General features: G+C 43.8%; 1 long non-coding RNA gene across 1 annotated transcript; it reads left to right on the forward strand.

Annotated features, from left to right (window-relative positions):
- The first annotated feature begins 19808 nt into the window (after positions 1-19808).
- LOC138372778 (uncharacterized) lies at positions 19809-24880 on the forward strand. The gene is made up of 2 exons (XR_011230963.1): positions 19809-20420; positions 24471-24880. It is a non-coding gene; the product is annotated as an uncharacterized lncRNA (long non-coding RNA).
- The last annotated feature ends 541 nt before the right edge of the window (positions 24881-25421 follow it).

Here is a 25421-nt window from a genome sequence, read left to right on the forward strand (position 1 = left end):
CTTACGAACCATCTCTGGGAACCAATTAAATTCAGAAGCTCTGATACCACTGCAAATCTCAAACAAATATTCTACTTTAGACATTACAAATACACAAGGTGTGTATCAAACCCGTCCTCTTACAAATTACATCTCAATTTAGCCATGTGCCCCAAAACTTACGTCATTTGCAAATTAAACAATACTTTAAATATATTGAAGAGTTTTTCTTCTAAACAGTTCATTAAGGATCCCCCTGCTACATTATAAGGGCAAGATATTCTTGTTTAAAATCATTATTTTAAAGTGTCTACTAAGCTCGACAACCAAAACAGAAAGGACACCATTTTCATTTCAAATCAAGTCTTTTTGCCCATAGTGTGCATACAAGGGAAAAGCAACGTTATTTTCAGAGGATGGCTTTGTGTATCGCCAGCACACAACTCTGAGCAATTTAAGGCCCTTTCAGTATTTAACTCAAACATTTTACAACTTTCTTCATACAAAAGGGAAAATAAATACCAGCCTACCGAAAAATCATTGCCAACTCTTCAGTGTATACAACATCAAGCCATAATTGGTGCCACAACAACACCATTTTCCAGTTGCCCCCGTCATTACAGGATACAAAAAACTATCCCTCAAACATTTCCCTTCCAATTGGGCGGAATTAGTAAGAGAAACAGCCACATACTCTTCATAACATCAACATCTTTTTTTTTCTTCCATGGACTCGCACCATGTCCTATTGTTCCATCCTGTTCTGAACCAGTGTTGCCTATGTTATGCACACACTTTCAATTAATGTTTTTCCTCATCTTACTTCTTTCCACTATAATACTCTTTCAAAGAGTCCTATGTTACAGCTATTTGTCTACAACTTTCTGCATCATCTTTACTACCTCCTTTCTCAAGTGATGCCATTTAAACTATGTCAGGGATATCACAACTTTCTAGCCTCCATCTCCATAACTGTTTAGAAACCGATATTCTTTATTGGCAATACTTCATATTTCCATGCTGTCTATGCCCACTTCAATGTCAAGTCGCGTTACGGTAACATTCAATCATTGATCTCCAATTCATTAAGTCATTCACTGAATATAGCATGATGATGATCCATCATCCTGGCACAGTGTACTACTTGACCCAATTTTGACATACAATATTTTATATTCCACTGACAAATTCTATACGAGTCATAATGACGTGATCCAACCTAATCCACTAGCCACAGGCTCTAAACAAGTGTCAAAATGATTCCAACATGGGGGTAGTACTCGACTCACAGTGCAATAGATTGTGTGTAAAACTTGTTCAGGTTCCATGGAAGCTTTGCTAATTCTACAGGGGGCAGTAGTATTCAAGATTAAATTCATTTTCACTGTCGTTATCTATTTCCCTACAAGTGCCCAGCAAATTTGGGTTCCAACCTAACGAACACCTTCTATCCAATCAACTCATTCTCTCAAGCACTCTTACTAAACTTCCAAAAATATCATGACCTGTTATTTAGCCTTTTACTACATTAAATTCATCAGTTGCTACCGTACTTTCATCACTGTGTATCAAATTTGCAAATTGTGCCAATTCACTTACATCTGTACTGTCATCAATTTCATTATATTTACCATCAGGGTGTGGAACACCATCGAAATGTTAGAGGACCCGATGTTAGAAAGATTACTCCAAGATTAGACGCCCCGCTCCCACAGCTGGTGGCCCAAGAGCCTCGATTCACTAGATGATAACCCAACCCCACAGTATATAATTCCCAGATGATATACTAACCAGATATCCTTCCCCCATAATTGAAAAATTGAGTATGTATGTGTGTATGTATGTGTATAGTTATGTATATGCATATGTATAGGGGTACATGTACGTGTGTGTGTATATATATGTATATGTGTGAGTATGTGTGTGTGTATGAGCAACTCGATAAATAATAATAAAATAAAGAGCCTTAAACAGAACAACATGTGTGGAAGCATCAGGGAGTGTGTATATATGAATGCTACACAGTATTCATCTATAGACATCCATATGTGGTGAAACACATGTGAAGAACCTCTCGCACACTCACAGCTCCCTGACAAGAGGGAGCCAGCTTAGCTTAGCTGCCAACACCCACACATCGTGTCAGCAAGGCGGACAGCCCGCCTGCTTTCATACCTCTCACTGTATTTCCCACTTCTATACTTCCCTTCACCTATGCCTCTCCTTCCTCTTTACTTAAAAAAAAAAATATATATATATTTACTCAACTAAACTTTCTCTGATTTGACACTTATTCACTCATCCCTTCACCCAACAATATTTGAGAGGCTTATGATGGCAAAATTTTGCCATTTCTCACAAAAATTTACTTCTGAACCCATCATTTCTTTTTAAACATGCTTTCCTACCAACAAAGGCTTTCAAGACAGCTATTTCTGAGCAATTCTGTATCTTTCCTTAATGCAGCCTCACTCGCTTTTTCAATGACCCCCACTAACTCCTTAACTTTTTCCTCATGTAATCAGCCCAACAGCTATCTGTTGCTTCAATCAAACATTTTCCTATTATGTCAACAAGCTCTTCCACTTTTCCTATACAATCTGACAATCTTCCTTTCTTTCCTAACATGATTATTGATGGGATCATAAAATGTCTCAACCAGTTCTTTCCTGCTCCACTTATTACTTCATTTCATCGTGATAATGAAGTTAGATGTATGCACACTGTCAACCTGATTCTCAAGGAGGCTAGCCTCCCAAAGTTAAACGACAACATTAAACCACATACTGAAACGCCAATGGCCAACACAAATATCTACAATAGCAACAGGGCAAGCAATGACCACATACAGGCTACCTAGTGTAGCAGCAAGAGCCAGTAGGTGCCCTGCACCCCAACGATCTTGTACCCACTTTGCTTCTACCCTTGGTGTGACTCAGGCCTAACATGATCCTCCTCTCCTTGGGTCTTGGTATTCCCTGTTCTTCACCCTTCTGTTCCCCCCTTCCTCTCTAGCTTCTGTGTTTCATTCATTATACCACTAGCCATACCCATATAATTTACATTCTCAAGGACACGAAAGCTATACTGTACTTTCACTCATCAACATCCCCCAAAATCAACTACTGACCTTACCCAGGATGCAAACTACAACACTTCTGGATGAACGTGAGGGGGGAAGCTATCAGGTGACATGAAATGTTTCTGTTCTGCCCAAGCTTCAATCCTATTCCCATCAATTAAAAGTAAATCATGTACAAGAAAATACAGGGTGGAAATATTGAGGACTAAATTTCATTCTTTTCTAAAACAACTGCAGGACCAACCAGGCTGTCATGGGTATGTGGCCCTGCAGCCCACTCCAAGCAACAGCTGCCTACTGTACCAACTTCTCAAATCAAGCCTAGCCTGGCCTTGGGCAGTAGAACAGCACGTACTGGTTACCACTGTAAAAGCTACTTTATATTCAATCACCTTCTGTGCTCAATAGCCTAATACTTAAATGTGCAACAATTATTTTCATTTGCAATTGGACAGCCACTTCTGTGATAAACAAATGAGCTACTCAGTATTATATAAAAGGGAACTTCTCTAATGCTACAGTACTCAAAGAAGCACTTACTTTTCCTACTGACTGCAGAGATCTGCGATGAACACCAAGGCACAGGCACGTTCATACAGCAGGTGAAGAATCCCCAGCCCGCAGGCGACTCATGTCTGGTTTCTCACTCTCTGGGTACAACATCGTTCTCCAATAACTGCACTTCAACTTGGGACATATTGCCATTTTCCTTTTCTGTTCTGCCATGGTTCAGTGGACACTGCAGAATATATAACTGAAATTACTTTTCAGTAGTGCCTATTTTTGTCTCACCACCAGAAAACATCCAAAACAATTGGCTAACAATAACTAACTATTATAACAAGTTGTTTCTATATTAACTTGTACTATTATAACTTCTTTAGATTTCACTAGATGCTTTTCAAATATGACTAGTAAGCTCTGCTCACAATTGATTATCTATCAGAAACAAAATAAAATCAAACAGTGCAATAACAAAAATTTACCATTGACGACATCAAGGAGATTGCAGACAACAGCTTTTTGAAGCCTACCAACTGGTCACCACATTCTGATGTACATGACAAATGCAAATTATATGGTAGTCACTATGCACTAGAGTGCAAAATGCTTCATCACTATAGAAATTAAGTTGTGTACCACATCAAACTCGACTGAATGTGTGATATAGGTTTTGTACAAGATCATTTTTATATACGAGCTTCAAACAATTTGCACTAAAAATCACTTTTTAATACTTCATTTATGAACTATGCAATAACTCATGGAAAACTAATTATGCCAAATCTTATAATTTGTGAACATATCCATTCCAGAACAGATCAAGTACCTTACCTTACCTTGAGGTTAAGTAAAATCATTATTCACCATATGATCCTGAAACTTCATGAACATATATATACGACTCATCAATTTTCTTACCAAGATCTGGGGGGGGGGTGAAGGGAGGGGATTCTCATTGACCCCCCCCCCCCCCGATATTTATTACAAAGTTCATAACCGACTTTTTAAATTCCTGAAAAATATACAGTACTAAATTAATAGTACTTCATACTTTCACTACCATTTTTACTAAATTTGAGGCTATTGGCTAAAATGTGTGGAGGGGGAGACAGCACAGCAACCACCTCAGTTAAAGATACATGAAATTATTTCATTATTATTTGAAGTATGCTGTACATTAAATTAAGCTTCGTTTATTTATTTTACAAGTACAGTACAGTATTTCATGATTTTAAATTTATATTTATTCTCTGCTTTTTTCAGCATGTATCTATAAACCTATTTCTTCTTCTTAATACTGTAAAGTTAGACAATTAAAGTCTGCCCGAAACGCTGCGCGTGCTAGTGGCTTTACAAGACTGTAATTACCATATTTGTATCCTCACATTCCTTATGTACATTCTTGTATATGCATAAATAAATAAATAAATAAATAAATAAATAAATTTCTACTAATTTATAGCTTGGAAATAAAGCAAATTGTAAACATTGTAATGTAATAAGTTCACAAACGGCAAATAACATTTGATATACTGTATAGCTACGGTACACTTAGAATGTCAATTGCTTACCCACAACACTGATGGGGTTGGTAAAACTTTCACTATACAGTATATTACTTATAATTCATTCCATTAATTGGTACCCAGGTAACATCATTGTTGTCTGCTGGGAAAACAGTATTCTTGTACTTTGCTCTATATTGAGGTACAGTACTAATTTATTTTTTAAATCGGTCTGTTTTCCGATATTTGCATCAAAGTACTGTACACTTCATATTCACGCAAGACATTGTACAATACTCAAAGTTTAATACAAAAAAAATTATTTTTCAACTTTTACATAAATATTATTTAGCCAGTCATATTTTAACAATTATTAAATAGCAATTAGACACTAATCAAAGATACTTTTGCATTACCTTCATGGTTTTATTAAACAAAACCTTTGTTGAATGTGTCCCTTTCTATATTAATTTCACTAATATATTCTATTGTCTTATTCAATTCACAATTGCAACAACAATCTTATAATTGCATTTAAAATTTTGCACTTTTTTCCCCCCCATGTTATTACAGCATGCATATTAATACTGTAGTTACATTAAAAATTATAACTTTATACAACATTAACGGACATAACATTTCATTCACCTTGGCCACTAGGTGCCTCTGCCTTGAATAATCGCAACCCACATGAACAACAGTTTATATGACTTACGCCACGGTATTCCTTGTACTCGAGTGGTAGCCACGGAGATTGCCAACAGTTGCCTGCCTTGTATTCTTCCGGTCTTTAAGGACAATCCATAATACACTTGGTAGAGCATGCACCTCAAGTCAGAGGACGGCTGATTGGGGCACCTGTTGCACAACCTGAATTAAATTATAAAAGTGATAACGTGTTCACAAATCACTAAAACCAATTAAAGATATTTTCTATAATTTAATACTAAAAGATGTACCGGGCTGTGGGCCGTAACAGCCTGGTGGACCAAACTCAAGTCAAGCCTGGCCTCAGGGAGTAGAACAACTCCCAGAACCCCATCAAGCAGGTATATGCAGACTGCAACAGCCTGGTCGACCAAGCTTTCCCAAGTCAAGGCTGGGCTTTGAGTGGAACAACTCCCAGAACCCCAGGTACCAGTATCTATTAAAGACAGATTTGATATAAATGAAACGTAAAACATGGAAATACAATTGTTGGAACCAAATATACATCAATATACAAGCTGTACGTGACACTTTAAATGATAATTCAATATTTATGTAGTGTGGGGTGGGTTCCTATACCCCAAAACATTTTTATTTGTCAACCTCCCCCTCACAATGACCAACAACTCCCAGTTTCTTTAAATTCAAACACGGTCTGCTGGAAGCCATTATGTGATCTGTCCTGTAATGCCCCGGCCCCTTCATTGAACATCCACCTCTAATAGAGGTCAGTACAAATAACAAACTTTATCATTTAATATTGAATGAACATTATCATCTCAATAAACTTAAAGTTCACCACAACACATTCTATCTATAAACGAAATGTTCTGGAACGCAATTCAGCTGGAACCGGATAAAACCATCCCGACACATTGTCATACCAGTCTCCGTGGTATAGTGGTCAAGACACTCGCCTGGCGTTTCACGAGCGCTTTGTCATGGGTTCAAATCCTGGCCGGGGAGGATTTACTGGGCATAAATCCTTTATTATAGCCTCTGTTAAACTTAACAGTAAAATGTGTATTTTGTTGTAAAAACTATCCTTCATGGGGGTCGTATTCCAAGGAACATAGGATTAAGAACTTGCCTGAAACGCTACACATACTAGTGCCTGTACAAGACTGTAACAACTCTTGTATCTAAAAAAAAATTAAAATAAATAAATACAAAAACAAAAATTAGTTGAAAGTCAAGAGGTGGGACTCAAGAGCCAAAGCTCAATCCGCCTAGTACAGTAACCCAACAAGATATTTAAGCCCAATGGGAGGAAAGAGGGGGGGGGGGACTTCAACAAGCCGCCGGCTCCCTGTCCTCGTCGAAGCCACTACTGTTGGTGCCTCTCGGTTCAACTCACCACATAGCCCTAGCCTATATATATATATATATATATATATATATATGGCTTTACCTCCCGACACGCCCCACTATATCAAAGCCTCACCTTGCCTATCGCCAATACACATAGCGACCGATAAAATCAGTCACTGTCGTGTTGCAAGTGAAGAATTTCAGGAGAGAGTGTCAGCACTCTCGCCACCACCACTCAAACACAAACACTAACCTGAGACAGGTTCGTGAAGACGAGCTAACAATCCGGATCTTGTGGCGGGTCGTTCTCGACAAACCATGACGTCACGATCCTTGATTTATTGATTTTTTTTTTTTTTTTTTTTTGAGATATATACAAGAGTTGTTACATTCTTGTAGAGCCACTAGTACGCGTAGCGTTTCGGGCAAGTCCTTAATCCTATGGTGCCTGGAATACGATCCCCTGCCGCGAAGAATCGTTTTTTCATCCAAGTACACATTTTACTGTTGCGTTAAACAGAGGCTACAGTTAAGGAATTGCGCCCAGTAAATCCTCCCCGGCCAGGATACGAACCCATGACATAGCGCTCGCGGAACGCCAGGCGAGTGTCTTACCACTACACCACGGAGACTGTGAACGGAGATTTATTTATTTATTTATATATATACAAGAAAATACATTGGGTTAGAGAGAATACATAGCATAGTATTTACAATCTTGTAAAGCCACTAGTACGCGCAGCGTTTCGGGCAGAGATTGACACCACTAATGCTGCTATTTTTTTCTTCTATCCTTTTTTGTAATTATATCTAAGCTGTAGAGATATATACCAAAACATTATTATAAAATAATTTCACTGCCGTCCGATTAAAGATCTATTATATAAACTATCACTTGACATTTCAATAATTAAGGCGCACATTTATTGCATATTATTTAAATACTAGCTGTACCCGGCCACGCGTTGCTGTGGCTCAGCACGGCCACAGCAACATTTCCCCCTGTCTCTTAGTCCTCCCCACCATTCCTTCTCGTCCTCCTAACCATTCCCTACTCCCTCGTCCTTTTGTTCTCCCAACCATTCCCCACTCTCCCGTCCCCTCGTCCTCCCCACCATTTCCTCAATCCCCCATCCCTGTGTCCTCCCCACCGTCCCCTCGTTCTCCTAACCATTCCCCACTCCACCGTCCCCTTGTCGTCTCCATTTCCCACTCCCCCATCCCCTCGTCCTCCCTATCATTCTCCCACTCTCCTGTCCCCTTGTCCTTTCCACCATTCTCCATTCCCCCGTCCCCTCGTTTTCCCCACCATTACCCCGTCCCCTGTCCCGTTGTCCTCAGTACTATCCCCCACACCCGCCCCCCTCGTCCTCCCCACTATTCCCAACTTCCTCGTCTGATGTATTCCCATATGATCTGATGTTCCCATCAGAAAATTTGGAACATCAAATGATCTGATGTTCCCATCACTAAAATATAAGAAAAACAATTAAAAAATGCAATGAAAAATTAAAAAATAAACTACACATGAAATGAAAGGTATGGTAAACAACATAGCACAGTTTCAATGCAATGTCACACAAAATAATTAAATCAAAATGAAAATAAATCGAAATGTATGAAAATTTAATTTGTCAATGCAATCAAAGACATTGAAAAGGAATCGTAACATATTTAGGATAGTGTGTGTGGCTCTTACGTGCAACAGATGGCGCTATTTCTTAAAGAACAAAAAAAAAAAAAAAAAAAAAATTACCTGTCACAGGTGTGGCATTTATACTTGTACTAATGAAATGAACGGTATGGAAATCCACACAGCTCAATTCCAACACAATGCCACATAAAATAATTCAATACAAATTAAAATCAATCGAAATCTATGAAAATTAAATTTATCAATGCAATCGGAAACATTGAAATGGAATTTGTAACATATTTAGTATTGTAAGTGTCTTGCTATTACATGCAACAGATGGCACTGTTTAAAAAAAAAAAAGTTTTATCTGTCACAGATGTGCGTGGCATCTATATAGTAGGTATATAAAAACATGTGCATAATTGAATGGAACGGTGTGTCAGAATTTCAAAACAATCGCTGAAGAACTTTTGGAGATTACAGCGTGTGTTGCTCTTACGTCCAACAGATGGCGTTGTTTTTCAAAAATAGCATGTTTTTTCCTGTCATAGGTGAGGCATGTATATAGTAGGTATATAAAAATATGCACCTATTCGAATGCAACGTTGTGTCAAAATTTCAAAGCAATTGGTAAAGGTAAGGTAATTATCAAAGAAGGCACCAAACTGGGAAGGCTATGTAGCACCATCAAAGTGCGAAATAATCAGAGGGCGCTAAATATCACCAAGAATGCCAATACGAGAACAAAAACGCATAAGGCGAACAATATCAAAAGTATCCGGTTCACCTAGAATTCTATCGAGGGACAGGTGACTGCGAGGGACGGCCGGAAAGCAAGACACACTCGTCCTGGAAGTCAGGATATTCAACAAGGATATGCACAACTGTAAGAGGGGCAACGCAATTCGGACAATAAGGAGCAGGGCGGCGCTCCATTAAGTGACCGTGGGTTAAGCGAGTATACGGCCAACCCGCAGCCGTGCCAAAGCAGTTTCCCACCGCCGGTTATGGTGGTAGGAGAAAGGCCACGGGGACACACTACGTTTGAGAGTACGCAGCTTGTTACTAACCACAGAGGACCAACAACCCTGCAAACGGGCAAGGATGGAGGAATGAATAACAGGATAAAAGTCGGAATAAGGAATACCTTTACGGGAGATGGGACCAGAACGGATAGCTTCCTTAGCGGCAGCATCTGCACGCTCATTGAAAAGAAACACCAACTTGGCTGGGAACCCAGCAAAACTCCTGATTTAAATTTACTAGAAATAAGAAACAACCAATGTTGAATCTCGATGACCACCGGATGGACAGGCTTAAAGGACCCTAGAGCCATGAGGGCACTACAAGAGTCAACTACAACCACAAAGGAGGAATGAGAATGAGAAAGCAAGAGACGGAGAGCATAGAGAATAGAATAAAGTTCTGCTGTAAAGACGCTAGCCTCCGAAGGGAGGCGACACATATAAGTACGGTCAGGAAAAACAACAGCAGCCCACACCGTCCGCAGACTTAGACCCATCGGTGAAGATGGAAATAGAGTGGGAGTGCAAAGAAAAGTGCTCAAGGAAGAGGCTTTTCAGAATTGTAGGAAGGGCAAAGGCTTTAGGAATACAAGTCAAGGACGTACAAAACTTGGGAAGGGGGACTCTCCACGGAGGCAAGGAAGGAACAATATGGGGAGAAACATTAGAAATATGAACAGAAAGAGAATCCTGTAAGCGAGATAACCGGACAGAAAGTGGGAGACGATGAAGAGGAACAGGAGCCACAGGAGGAGGAAAAGTCAAAGCACGACAGAGGCGAGAGGAAGGATGTTGTAAGGACTGCACAAGATAGCGAACACGGTAGCGATCACGGCGGTCCTGAAGAGAGAAAGCCAGTGTCAACATACAAATTGAGGGCGGGAGTTGAACGAAAGGCACCAGAGTCGAGACGCAACCCAGTATGGTGCAAAGCATCAAGACGGCGAAGAGTAGAAGGAGAAGCAGAAGAGTATGCAGGGCAACCATAATCGAGTTTAGACAGGACGAGAGAGGAGTGCAAATAGAGGAACGTGCGCCTATCCGCTCCCCAAGAAGTATGGGACAAAACCTTAAGTAGGTTAAGGACCTTAGAGCATTCAACTCGGAGGTAAGAGATATGGGCTGACCAAGACAAACGAGTGTCAAAGACAAACCCCAAAAGCTTAGCGGAATCCCTGTACACAAGGGGATGACCATAAAGCGACAAAGAGGGACGAAGAACGACATGCTTCCGAGTAAAAGTCATGGCACAAGTCTTAGGACGCAGAGAACTTGAAGCCATGATCGGTGGGCCAAGACGACACAGCATCAATCGCAAGTTGAAGCCGGCGTTGAAGGAGAGGCGAATCATCACCCCGACAGCAAAGGGTAAGATCATCAACATAGAGAGCAGAGAAGACGCCAGAAGGAAGAGGGGAGAGAAAGACCGTTGAGGGCAACTAGAAAAAGAGTAGTGCTCAGAACACTACCCTGGGGTACACCCTCATACTGCTGAAAAGGGGCAGAGAGAGCAGTACCAAGCCGCACACGAAAGGAACGACGAGAGAGGAAGCTCTGGAGGAAGAGAGGGAGGTTCCCACGAAGGCCAAAAGAATGAAGTTGAGATAGAATATGATACCGCCAGATAGTGTCGTAAGCCTTTTCCAGGTCAAAAAGGACGGCAACAACGGAGGTCTTCGCAGCAAAACCAGTACGGATATAGACCTCCAAGTTCACCAGGACATCCGTTGTGCTGCGGCACTTGCGAAAACCAAATTGAGAAGGGGAGAGGTGGTGATAGTGTTCCAGGAACCACATCAAACGAACGTTAACCATAGGTTCAAAGAGCTTGCAGACACAACTCGTGAGGGCAATAGGGCGGAAGTCCTTGGGGGATGACCCGAGAGACTCTGGTTTCCGAACAGGGAGGACAACAGCATCGAGCCAGTCTTCAGGGACTGACGACGGCTCCCAGACCCGATTGTACAGACTCAGTAAATACTGAGACGTGCTTGGAGGTAGATGGCGAAGCATTTCATAATGAATGCCATCGGAGCTCGATGTCGGAGAACCGCAAAGGGCTAGGGCAGACTAAAGCTCAGGGAGAGAAGGGATCATTATAGGGAAGGTGAAGATAAGTACAGAAATTTAAAGGATGAGATTCAAGAAGAGGCTTACGAAAAAGGAAGGATTGGGGGAGATGAGAACCAGAACTAACAGAGGAGAAATGGGAACCCAGTTCGGTCACAACCTGCAACGGGTCCGCCACAAGAGCACCATGGAGGCAAAGGACCTGTGAGACATCGGGAACAAACTTACCTGCAATCTTGCGGATACGCTACCAGACCAGTGGGAGAGGAGTTTCGGACGTAACGGCGGAGACATAAGACGCCCAGCAAGCACGCTTAGCCGCACGGATGGTCCTACGGGCCACCGCACTTGCCTTCCGAAACAAAAGAAAAGACTCAATCGTCTGCCGGCGGCGATGTGCCGGCGGCGACGACCTAAAGCCTACTAGTTCCACTGATGTCAATGAAATAATCCTTTCCCTTAAAACCAAGTCTAGTGCCCTCGAGGAGATACCAACTTTAATTTACAAAAAAGCCTCCAGATCTCTAGCCCCTGCTATTGCATTGCTCTTCAACAAGTCACTTGAACTCCAAACCTTTCCTGACATTCTAAAAAAAGCAAGAGTAACCCCTGTCCACAAATGTGGTGATCTCACAGATGTTAACAACTACAGACCTATATCAATCCTGCCTAACTTGTCAAAAATATTCGAAAAACTAATCTACAAGCAGCTTTACTCTTTTCTAGCCAAACACAATATACTTAGCTCTTGTCAATATGGCTTCAGACCCAAAAAAAGCACTAACGATGCACTTATTAGTATGATTAACTTAATTCACGCAGCTCTTGATAAAAAGGAGTTTCCTGTTGGGTTATTTGTGGACCTGCGGAAGGCTTTTGACACTGTCAATCACCAAAACCTTCTTCTTAAATTACATCATTATGGAGTCAGAGGACACTCCCTGCAATACCTCAAATCTTACCTTACTGACAGGCTCCAGTATGTTTCTGTGAATAATTCAATTTCTCCCACCCTACCCATCAACATCGGTGTTCCTCAGGGCAGCATACTTGGCCCTCTCCTCTTTCTCATCTACATTAATGACCTTCCAAATGCCTCCCAACACCTCAAACCAATTCTATTTGCTGACGACATAACCTTCATTTACTCCAGTCCTGACCCCCTTGCTCTAAATGTCACAGTAAATACTGAGCTAAATAAAGTCCATCTTTGGCTAACTGCCAACAAACTCACCCTTAACATTGACAAAACTTTCTATATTCTGTTTGGCAATAAATCCTCTAATCAAATAAATCTCATAATTAACAATACCCAAATTTGTAACAAATTAGATGGCAAATTCCTTGGCGTTCTCATTGACCACAAGCTGAATTTCCAAGGACACATTCTAAATATATAAAAAAAAGTTTCAAAAACTGTTGGCATTCTTTTTAAGATCAGATATTATGTACCCCGCCATGCCTTGGTGACGCTCTATTACTCCCTTATCTATCCATATCTCAACTATGGTATTTGTGCTTGGGGTTCTACTACCCAAAATCATTTACGTCCTCTAATTACTCAACACAAAGCTGCTATTAGGACAATATCCAACTCTGGCCCCAGACATCACTCGGTACCCCTACTCAAATCTCTGAATATGTTAGATATTAAGTCACTGCACATTCTCTCATGTGTATTATACATATATAAAACGCTGAACTGTAATGCCAATCATGACCTCAAAAGCTTCATTGAAGGTTGTAACAGATCCCATGAGCACCACACCAGAAATAAATTCAGTTTTGATATTCCAAGAGTACGACTTAATCAAACTAGAAATGCTCTACAAATCAAGGGACCCAGAATGTGGAATGACCTTCCCAACCATGTTAAAGACTGTACCTCTCTCAACCAGTTTAAGATGAAAACGAAGCACTACCTAATAAATTCCCTGTAACCTACCTTACCCCCCTATTGTCAACCCATGTCTGTTTTCTTAAACAACGCTGTTTGTCGACCTAATTGTATTTGTGCTGCTTTTTCAGCCATGTTTCCCCCTTTTTATCTTTATTTTTATTTGTTCTCAACACATTTTATTCTTTATACTCATTTAGTATTAAGTATTAGTCATTAAAGTTTTCCTGCCCGAAGCGCTTTGCGTAATAGTGGCTTTAGGCATTGTATGTACTAGCTCTATCTATAAATCTATCAATTTATGTAAAATCTCTTGTATGTATGTACCTTACCTAAATAAACATTTTATTTTATTTTATTTATTTATTTTTATAAGAGATATGGGGAGACTAAGACAAACGAGTGTCAAGGAATAACTCCAAAAGCTTCGCAGAATCTTTGTACTCAAGGGGATGACCATAAAGTGACAAAGAGGGACGAAGAACGACCCGTTTCCGAGTAAAAGTCATGGCACAAGTCTTAGTAGTTGAGAACTTGAAGCCATGATCGGTGGCCCAAGACGACACGGCATCAATCGCAAGTTGAAGCTGGCGTTGAAGGAGAGGCGAATCATCACCCTGGTCGTAGAATTCTATTAAGCCCTTGTCCCCTGGGGACAAGGGTCCCTTGTGGGACCTTTTGACAAGCCACCGCCTTCCCGTCCCCGTCCAAGCCACTAGAGATGGCGGCCCTTCGCCTAACACGCCTAACACTTGACCACCTCTCGAAATTACGAGAGAGGAGGTCAAGAGACACCTGCTGGATCTGGATGTTAGAAAGGTTGTTGGTCCAGACGGGATCTCACCATGGGTACTGAAAGTGTGTGCAGAGGCACTTTGCTTGCCACTCTCCATAGTGTATAGTAGGTCACGGGAGACCTACCAGAAATATGGAAGACGGCGAATGTGGTCCCAGTATACAAAAAGGGCGACAGGCAAGAGGCACTGAACTACAGGCCAGTGTCCTTGACTTGTATACCATGCAAGGTGATGGAAAAGATCGTGAGAAAAAACCTGGTAGCACATCGGGAGAGAAGGGACTTCGTGACAAATCGCCAACATGGGTTCAGGGAGGGTAAATCTTGCCTGACTGGCTTAATAGAATTCTACGATCAGGTGACAAAGATTAAGCAAGACAGAGAGGGCTGGGCAGACTGCATTTTCTTGGATTGTCGGAAAGCCTTTGACACAGTACCGCATAAGAGGCTGGTACATAAGCTGGAGAGACAGGCAGGTGTAGCTGGTAAGGTGCTCCAGTGGATAAGGGAGTACCTAAGCAATAGGAAGCAGAGAGTTACGGTGAGGGGTGAGACCTCCGATTGGCGTGAAGTCACCAGTGGAGTCCCACAGGGCTCTGTACTCGGTCCTACCTTGTTTCTGATGTATGTAAATGATCTCCTGGAGGGTATAGATTCATTTCTCTCAATGTTTGCGGACGATGCCAAAATTATGATAAGGATTAAGACAGAAGAGGACTGTTTGAGCATTCAAGAAGACCTAGACAAGCTGAAGGAATGGTCGAACAAATGGTTGTTAGAATTTAACCCAACCAAATGTTATGTAATGAAGATAGGTGTAGGGAGCAGGAGGCCAGATACAAGGTATATAGGTGTAGGGAGCAGGAGGCCAGATACAAGGTATCATCTGGGAGAGGAAATTCTTCAGGAGTCAGAGAAAGAAAAAGACTTGGGGGTTGATATCACGCCAGACCTGTCTCCTGCAGCCCATATCAAGAGGATAATATCAGCGGCATATGCCAAGCTGGCCAACATACGAACGGCATTCAGAAACTTGTGTAAAGAATCATTCAGAACTTTGTATACCACATATGTCAGGCCAATCCTGGAGTATGCAGCCCCAGCATGGAGTCCATATCTAGTCAAGGATAAGACTAAACTGGAAAAGGTTCAAAGGTTTGCCACCAGACTAGTACCCTAGCTGAGAGGTATGAGCTACGAGGAGAGACTACGGGAATTAAACCTCACTTCGCTGGAAGACAAGAGAGTTAGGGGGGACATGATCACCACATTCAAGATTCTGAAGGGAATCGACAGGGTTGATAAAGACAGGCTATTTAACACAAGGGGCACACGCACAAGGGAACACAGGTGGAAACTGAGCACCCAAATGAGCCACAGAGATATTAGAAAGAACTTTTTTAGTGTCAGAGTGGTTGACAAATGGAATGCACTAGGAAGTGATGTGGTGGAGGCTGACTCCATATACACAGTTTCAAATGTAGATATGATAGAGCCCGATAGGCTCAGGAATCTGTACACCTGTTGATTGACGGTTGAGAGGCGGGACCAAAGAGCCAGAGCTCAACCCCCGCAAACACAACTAGGTGAGTACAAACATATTTTTGCCTAAATACCTAACATACGAACAATAAAACGACGAATAACATCGTATTAACGTCACTTGGGAGCAGCACTACATAAATTTGATTCCCTAAACCATTATGAATTGTAACATCGATTAATTCTACTCACCGTCTTAAGTCAAGCACCTCCTTCTTGACCACTGTCTCGTCTTCAAATGACCGCCTTATTTTCAAGCTGGGGTGCGGCCGGACACCCCACTCACCCTTAGTTGACCATAATGTCAAAACTGGCACACTATAATACTGTTAGGCTTCTCACCACCAGAAGGCGCTAATGTCCCCCCTACCCCCCCCCCCCCCAGTTATTACGCGCTCCATATAATGATTGTTATCATTGTTATTGCAACAGTTAATAACATTTATGTTTAGACTTGATTATGGTCCAGGACGAAAAAAATTATCGCTTAACACTAGGAATAATTAAACAAGTGTACCTTTGACTTTAAGGAACTGAAGGTAGTGGTTCACTTGTATGAATATCTGGTGCGCCCCCATTAGGATTACTGTATCCAAGCATGGAGATCTCATCTTCAGAAAGACATACCTGCTCTGCTGAAAGTGCAACACCGGGCAACAAAAATCATTCCTGTGCTTAGTCACCTCACGTATCAGGAACGGTTGAGGGCCACAGGGCTAACAACATTGTAAACCAGGCATGACAGAGCGGATCTCATTGACACTTTTAAAATAATGAACAATTTAGAGGATGTCCATCCGGACAATTGTTCAAAAGGTCAGATGTAATGCTGAAAAGGAGTAACGGTTTCAAGCTCGACAAGCCACAATATAGGACTGAGAACAGGAAATGCTTTTTCATCCACAGGGTTATAAACCCATGGAACCGCCTACCCGCCGAATCCGTAAATGCCAAGACTGTTGAATTTCAAAATCCAACAGGAAAAAAATTATCAAGGCAAATGCGGGGACCTTCGACAAGCCGCCGGCTTCCTGTCCTCGTCGAAGCTACTAATGTCAGTATCCCTCTGGTAAATTCAGGTATATATATATATACACAGGCTGCCTGTCCTCCAACACAATGATTTATTATTATAATTATGTGGCATTCTTCCAGCAACACGGGGCTGGTAATGAATCCCTTCAGTGTGTATATAAACTACATCGAAACGCATTGCGTAATAGTGGCTTCAGGCATTGTATGTACTAGCTCTATCTATATATCAATCCATTAATGTAACATCACTTGTATGTATGTACCTTACCTGAATAAACATATTTATTTATTTATTTATTTACATTGGCTGCTACACTGCTACACTGGCGTAGTAAACTGTAGTAACTTACTACACTGTAGTAAGTAACTGTAGTAACTTACTACACTGTAGTAAGTAACTGTAGTAACTTACTACACTGTAGTAAGTAACTATAGTAAACTTACTACACTGTAGTAAGTAACTGTAGTAACTTACTACACTGTAGTAAGTAACTGTAGTAACTTACTACACTGTAGTAAGTAACTGTAGTAACTTACTACACTGTAGTAAGTAACTGTAGTAACTTACTACACTGTAGTAAGTAACTGTAGTAACTTACTACACTGTAGTAAGTAACTGTAGTAAACTTACTACACTGTAGTAAGTAACTGTAGTAAACTTACTACACTGTAGTAAGTAACTGTAGTAACTTACTACACTGTAGTAAATGCTTCACTGGCTACATTGGCTGCCTATACCCGGACACAATGAATTTTTATTAAGGAGCCTTAGACGTAAACTACATTATTTACATGCTCGTCTCTGCACACAAACACTACATATTTACCCGAGGGCCACTAACATTAGTGGTCTTGATGAGGACAAGAAGCCGGCGGCTTGTAACAGGTTCCCCCATTTGTCCTGATGACTTTTTTCAAGCTGAATTTTAATGTTCATCAGTTTTTTCGCCTTTACGGTTTCGGCGGGTAGGCGGTTCCATGGGTTTATAACCCTGTGGGTGAAAAAGCATCTCCTGTTTTCAGTCCTACATTGTGGCTTGTTGAGCTTGAAATCGTTACTCCTTGTTTGTGTCACATCTGACCTTTTGAACAAGTTGTATGGATAAACATCCTTCAAAATAGCAGGATTTTGAACGTTTCAATGAGATCAATCCTATCATGTTTGGATTGCAGTGTTTTTAACCCTCAACCTGTCCTGGCATGCGGGTTGACTTACTTTTTAAATTATTTTTGCTGCCTGGTGTTGAACTTTCTCCAATGAAGCAATGTCTTTCTGAAGATGAGGTCTCCATTCCTAGACGTAATAATCCAGGTGGGGGCGCACCAGAAAGGAAAGAAACTTTCAGGGAGGGGGTAAATTGCCAAGCCATTATGACTACATAGCACTTGGAAGGGGTCAAGATAAGGACTTGGGATGGGATGGGAGAAAGGAATGGTGCCCAACCACTTGGACGGTCGGGGATTGAACGGCGACGTGCGTGAAGCGAGACCTTCACTCTACAGTCAGTCCAAGTGGTTGAAGGGCGCACCAGACACTTATACAATTGAATGACTACCTTCTTTTCTCTAAAGTTAAAAGGACTGGACTGGACTGGACTGGACTTGATTATTCATAGAATTTGGTTAGGAAGCAGAAACAAATGGGTGGATTTTCTTTCACCCTGATGCCCTGTTCACCTAGCAGTAAATAGGTACCCTGGAGTTAGACAGCTGCTATGGGCTTCTTCCTAGGAGGGGGGGGGTGTAACAAAAAGGAGGCCTGGTCAAGGATGCCAAGCCCTGAAATCATCTCTAGATAACCCCAAGATAGCTTATTTTACTGCCGCTCCCACTTGTTGTGTAACTTTCAGTGAATGATGGATTCTGACGCCAAGGTCCTTTGCTTCATCAATCTGCTGTTAATTTGTTAGTTGTCATGTGAATGTCACTTATGACATATTGCGTCTGCTTCCTTTAGTACCAGGGAATCTCCTGCTTGAGCTGTATAATATGAGCTATGTTACTGGGGAACTTCCTAACTCTTGGACCAACAGTATAATCATTCCAATTCCCAAGCCAAATCAAGAGAATGCTTTCCGCCCAATTTTCCCTTACTAGCTGCATTTGCAAAACATTCGAGAGAATGGTCCTAAACCGTCTCCTCCATAGAATAAGAATCATGCTATCCCCCCAGATATATGGCTTTATGTATGGAAGGAGTGTGCATCATTGCATCACCACCTTTCTTACCCTGAACACTGAAAAGTCATACACCACCTTCCTAGATCTTAAGTCTGCCTTTGATATTGCAAATAGACATGTTATCTTGAGTGAGCTTGCAAGAATGAATATTGGTGGTCGGCTTCTTTCTTGGATCAGGTGTTACTTATCTAACAGGAAGTCATCTGTATTTTTCCAGGGACATAGGAGTGTAACAAGAGACTTTAAACTAGGTACCCCGCAGGGTGGTGTCCTCAGTCCTACCTTATTTAATATCTTAATAAACACGCTGTTAAACTCTATACCGAGCAAACCCAACGTCCACATCATTAGCTATGCTGATGATATAATGATACACACCACTGGGTATGCTAACACGCAGAACACTCTTAACTCTGTATTACTCATGTCAGGACCTAGGTTTAATTATCTCAGCAGAGAAAACAAAGATACACAATCGGCGCCCACCCAGGCAGGGAGGAGCTGTTCGCAAGATGCAACTGTCTGATGGCTCCCAGCTTGACTATGTAAACAGATTCAAATACCTTGACCTTGAGGTGCCACTGTATGGTGCTGTTGTATTCAGACTGTCGTCAGTATAAAGAGAGGCTCCGAGCTCTCAAGGCTGTTGCAGGTTATCACTATGGTGTACACTATGGTGTACAGCGATAACTGTAGGTAGTAACTAAGTGATTGTAACCTATCCACCGCTGCCCACTGGATGGGGGGCGGTGTGCAGGACAAACATGGCCCACTGCCTTTTGACGAAAGGCGGTGGAGTTTCTGACGGGGGAAGGAAGAGACAATTGCGCATCGCGTCCCGCAGGCGTGGTGCGGCCAGCCTGGGTGGCATAAAAGGCGCGGGAAGTCAGGTCCCGCTCTCACTCCCTCTCCCGACCAGGTCCAAGATTCACGAAGCGGCTCCACGCTCAGCACCACGCCTCATCGACACGTGGGCCAGTACCCTTACCACTTCTACGTTTTGTTTACTGTGTACACGGGATTTCTCAAGCAATCGGACTCCCTCTCCGCTACTATGGTCCCACAACTGATATTCTCCGATCCTTTGGGGCCTTCCACATCCCAGGCCGGTACCGCAGGGGCCCCCTGCCCTACCCAGCAAACCCTAAGGTAAGAGAGTTTCCTGTACAAGTTAGTCAGGACTACCCCCAGTGCTGGCGTGTGTTTGCGCCGTCCCTCGCGGCCCGTTCGTTCCGCTTAGCTAGTTCCCTAGGGCCTTCCGCCTGCTTGCCTCCCTGGGGTTGCTGGCGTTCCTCCGGGTCGGGACTGGTGCGCTGGTTATCTGCGGCGACTTCATGTGGCCTGGTTTCGGTGGTCCTGTGCCCTGGGGCCCGGCCCTATTGCGTGCTCGGTGGACCATTCGTCCCAGGTGTGCCCTCCCCGGTTTGCTGTGCCCCTAGGCTTGCCCTAGGGGCCATGTTTCGCCCGCGCCTGGCCGTGCGTGCGCGGCCAGGCTCCTTCTGTGGTCTGGCATCGCCCTCTGTGGCGACGCCACGCGGCGGTTTCCGGGGTTCTGAGCCCTGGGGCCCAAGCCCGGTAGGCGGCGCCCACGTGGCTTTGAGCTCGGTGAAGCACTCGCCCCAAGGATGCCCTTCGTTTCCTTCCCCGTCCCAGGCGTTTTCCCCGGAACCTGGTTTGTTGCGCCCTCTTGGCTTGGCCCTAGGGGCCAGGGTTCGTGATGCACTTGGACGTGCGTGACCGGCCAGGTTCCCTGCGAGCGTCCTGGCGTCACCCTGGTGGCGACGCCTCCTGGCCGGGTTTTTAGTTGTCTTTGTCCCTAGGGCCCGACCCTAGGGGCCCATGCCAAGGACGGCATCACCCACGTGGCATGGAGCTCCAGGAGCGCTTGCCTTGGGCTGTGTTCGCTTCCTTCCTGTCCTTCTCCCTTTTCGCCCTCGGGCAGGAGACGCCCTTGTGGCGGCGGTGCCCCGGTGGGTAGGCCCAACACTTTCTTGTTATTGGCTGACTTGCGTCAGCCGGTGTCGTCCGGCATGTTCTTCTGATGTTTGTCTGGACGGTGATGCCCTGCTTGTTCGTCCCAGTTGTTTGTCCGTCCGGTGTTGCTCGTTTTGTCCGTATCTAGGCGTTTTGCCTGGCTGGGGTAGATCAGCCTGTTCGTTCCTAGACGTTAGTCTGGCTGGTGTAGCACAGCCTGTTTGTCCCTGTAGTTTGTCTGGCTGGTGTAACCCAGCCTGTTCGCCCTAGACGTTCGTCTGGCTGGTGTAGCCCAGCCTGTTCGTCCTAGACGTTTGTCTGGCTGGTGTAGCCCAGCCTGTTTGTCCTAGAAGTTTGTCTGGCTGGTGTAGCCCAGCCTGTTTGTCCTAGAAGTTTGTCTGGCTGGTGTTGCCCAGCGTATTCGTCCCTAGACGTTTGTCTGGCTGGTGTAGCCCAGCTTGTTCGTACTAGACGTCTGTCTGGCTGGTGTAGCCCAGCCTGTTCGTCCCTAGACGTTTGGCCGCTTGGTGTAGCCCAGCTTGTTCGTCCCAGTTGTTGTCTGGCCGGAGTAGGCCAGCTTGTTCGCCCCAGACGTTTGTCTGGCTGGTGTAGCCCAGCCCGTTTGCCCAGACGTTTGTCTGGCTGGTGTAGCCCAGCTCGTTCGCCCAGACGTTTGTCTGGCTGGTGTAGCCCAGCTCGATTCGCCCCAGACGTTTGTCTGGCTGGTGTAGCCCAGCTCGATTCGCCCCAGACGTTTGTCTGGCTGGTGTAGCCCAGCTCGTTCGTCCCAGACGTTTGTCTGGCTGGTGTAGCCCAGCTCGTTCGCCCCAGACGTTTGTCTGGCTGGTGTAGCCCAGCTCGTTCGCCCAGACGTTTGTCTGGCTGGTGTAGCCCAGCTCGTTCGCCCAGACGTTTGTCTGGCTCGTGTAGCCCAGCTCGTTCGTCCCAGACGTTTGTCTGGCTGGTGTAGCCCAGCTCGTTCGCCCCAGACGTTTGTCTGGCGGGTGTAGCCCAGTTCGTTCGTCCCAGACGTTTGTCTGGCTGGTTTAGCCTGCTTGTTCGTCCCAGTCGTTCGTCTGGCTGTTGAAGCCAGTCTGTTCGTCCCAGTTGTTTGCCTGGCTGGTGTAACCCAGCTTGTTCTTCCCAGTCGTTTGTCTGGCTGTTGAAGCCCAGCGTGTTCGTCCCAGTTGTTTGTCCGGTCGGTGTAGCTCAGCTTGTTTGTCCCAGTCGTTTGCCTGGCTGGTGTAGCCCAGCTTGTTCGTCTCAGCTGTTTGTCTGGCTGGCGCAGCCCTGCTTGCTCGTCACAGACGTTTTGTCTGGCCGGTGGAGCCCGGCTTGTTCGTACACGGATGTTCAGTCTCATCCGGTGATGGTGTAGCCCGGTGTAGCCCGATCTGTTCGTACCCAGTCGTCTGGGATGGCCGGTGTATCCCGGCTTGTTCGTACCCAGTCGTTTGGGCAGGCCGGTGTATCCCGGTTTGTTCGTCCCCAGGTGTTTGCTGGCCCCGGTGTCCCACGTTATGTTCGCCCCAGCCGTTTGGCCTGGTCGGGGTAGACCGGTCCGTTTGTACCTTGACGTCTCGTCCACTCGGTAGCCGCCTGTTGTTCCTGCACGTACACGTTCCCTCCTGTTTCCCTGTCCTGTCCTCCAGCGCAGGCGCATGCCGTCGGGCGGTCTGTCCGCTTGGGTGGGCTATGTTATGTTATTATCTTTTATTTAAGTTTCTAAATTAATTATTGCATTGTTCAGCTTAGTTATGCCTTGTATTTACTTACTATTCCTCTAGCAGCGTTAATGCAGTGTCCATTGCTGTGGGATACTCAACTAATTTTGTTTCACTTTTGAGAATATTATTGCTAGGCTAGCCATTCTCCCTTGATTAATACTGTTTTAATAACCATTCCATCCCTTGAACATTACAGTTTTACGCTATCCAAACCATACCATGCACATTACTGCTTAACCTACCATCCTATCCCTTGATTAATCCCGCTTTAAGCTACCAAATCTTCCCATGATTACCACTGTTTCTTTTATTTGTTCAGCTTATATGCAAGTACATTATATTACGGTCTTATTCTATTATTAGAATATATTATTCCCCTCCCGTTCTCACTGTTCTGTTCTACTCCTCCAGGGTAGGCGCATGCCGTAGAGCGGTCTGTCGGTTTGGGTGAGCTACGCCATGTTATCATTTATTTAAGTTCCCTAAATTATTTTATTACTTTGTTCAGCTTTCAGTTATGCCTTGTATTTACTTACTATTCCTGTTGCAGCGTTAAGGCAGTGTCCATTACCGTGGGATATGCAAATAATTTTGTTTTCACTTTTGAGACTATTATTGGTTTACTCTAGACCATCTATTCCATGAATAAGTACTGTTTAATTATCCAATCTATCCCATGAACTTTACAATTTTAAGCTATCCAAACTATACCATGCATATATTACTGTTCAACCTAACCATCCTATACCTTGTATAGTCCTGCTTTAATCTACCCAAATTATCCATGATTATCACTGTTTACTCTTTTATTTGTTCAGCTTAAATACAAGTATATTATACCTTTTATTTGTTCAGCTTAAATACAAGTATATTATAATACGGTCTTAAGCTATTTACTTGTTCAGTTTCAGTTTGTCTTGTATTTACTCCGCTATTTATTCTCTGTTTCTAGCACTGCTTACGCCTCATGCCTTTCTTACTGTTTTGGCCTCGCTATGTTATTTATATTATTTAAGTTTCTAAGATTAATTTGTTACATAGTCCAGCTCCAGTTATGCCCGGTATTTACTTAATAACACTGTTGCAGTGTTAAAGCAGTGTACATTTCTGTGGGATACTCAAATAATTTTGTTTTTACTTTTGAGATTATTATTGTTTGAATTCTTCTATACTATCCCACGATTAATACTGTCTTAATATAAACAAACTATACAATGAGTAATACGGTCTTATTATAACCAAACTATACCATGAATATTACTGTTCAATCTATACATGAATATTACTCTCTTAATCTATTTTAACTGCTCAGAGTTTATTACATTGGTTTTATTACGATAGCATTGGCTATGTCCGGTATTCTCAATCACTATGGACACTTAACTTTACCTTGCTTTTGTCTACTTGTGTATGTGACGGTTGCCGGTGCGGCAGCTGGGCCTCCCTGCCTGTTTTCCCCCGTTAGACCTGTCGATGCTTACTTTTTCATTTTCCGCAGTGGCGAGAAGCCGGATCACGCAGCAACTGCAACACGGAAGAGGGCTCGGGCGACGTCGCGTGAGGACAACAGCGCAGTGGGGTGAGGACGCAGCCGGCCTTCGCTTCGCCTCCCCCCCTCGGGGGCCTCCTCGGGCGGCTCTGATGTGCACGGCGACCACACTTCCCAGAGGCCACTGCCGGCAAAGCGGCGGGTGGCACAGCGTCGCAGCCTCCACCTTTTTCGGCCGACGATTGGACGACGCTGCAGGCGCCCATCGCGCAGGCTCGGGGGCCCTCTCATGTCACAAGCCTTCAGGGCATGGGAACCACCGAGGCAGACCCTGCCGCGGCTGCTACAGCCGCCCCTGCCCCCCACCTTCACCGACCGTCGCCCACGGGCCAAGGCCAGGGGGCATAAGTCGAGGCGATGTGCGAGCTCCTCCAGCTTGTCCTCCTTCCTTCCTAGTTTTGTAGCGTAGTTGCTCTGCCTCCCTGAGGTTTCCCTCGCGGCCAGCGGGCACTCGCCCTTCGGGGGGGGGTCCGGCCTGCTGGCCTGCGGGGTGGGGGTGCAGCGCCCGTCCCCAAGTGTTCCGCTGTCCGCAGCTACTACTTTGACTTTACAGACATTCTACTAGTAAGCCCTACCTTGTCAGGTAATTCCTTCCTTGGCGGCTCGGCCTCTGGCCTGGGGTTATTTTCTTCTCCAAATACATATCAGGCTTCCCCAGTCACTATGTTTTCTGCCGCCTGATTATTCTCCAGCTAGGGTTTCCCTTATGTTATGTTGTTCACTTTGGTGTCCTGTTATACTTAGTATTAGATTTGTTACATTCGCCTCACTGCTAATTCTAGACATTAGGACATTAGGTTTCTGCAGAGTTTGTTACTAGGCTATAAGATTACGTTTTACTACGGGTGTACAATTTAAGATATTTCGTGTACTTTGCGTTAGCCACGGCTATGTTATACA

The sequence above is a fragment of the Procambarus clarkii genome, chromosome 39, assembly GCF_040958095.1.
Source record: "Procambarus clarkii isolate CNS0578487 chromosome 39, FALCON_Pclarkii_2.0, whole genome shotgun sequence".
Classification (NCBI taxonomy): domain Eukaryota; kingdom Metazoa; phylum Arthropoda; class Malacostraca; order Decapoda; family Cambaridae; genus Procambarus; species Procambarus clarkii.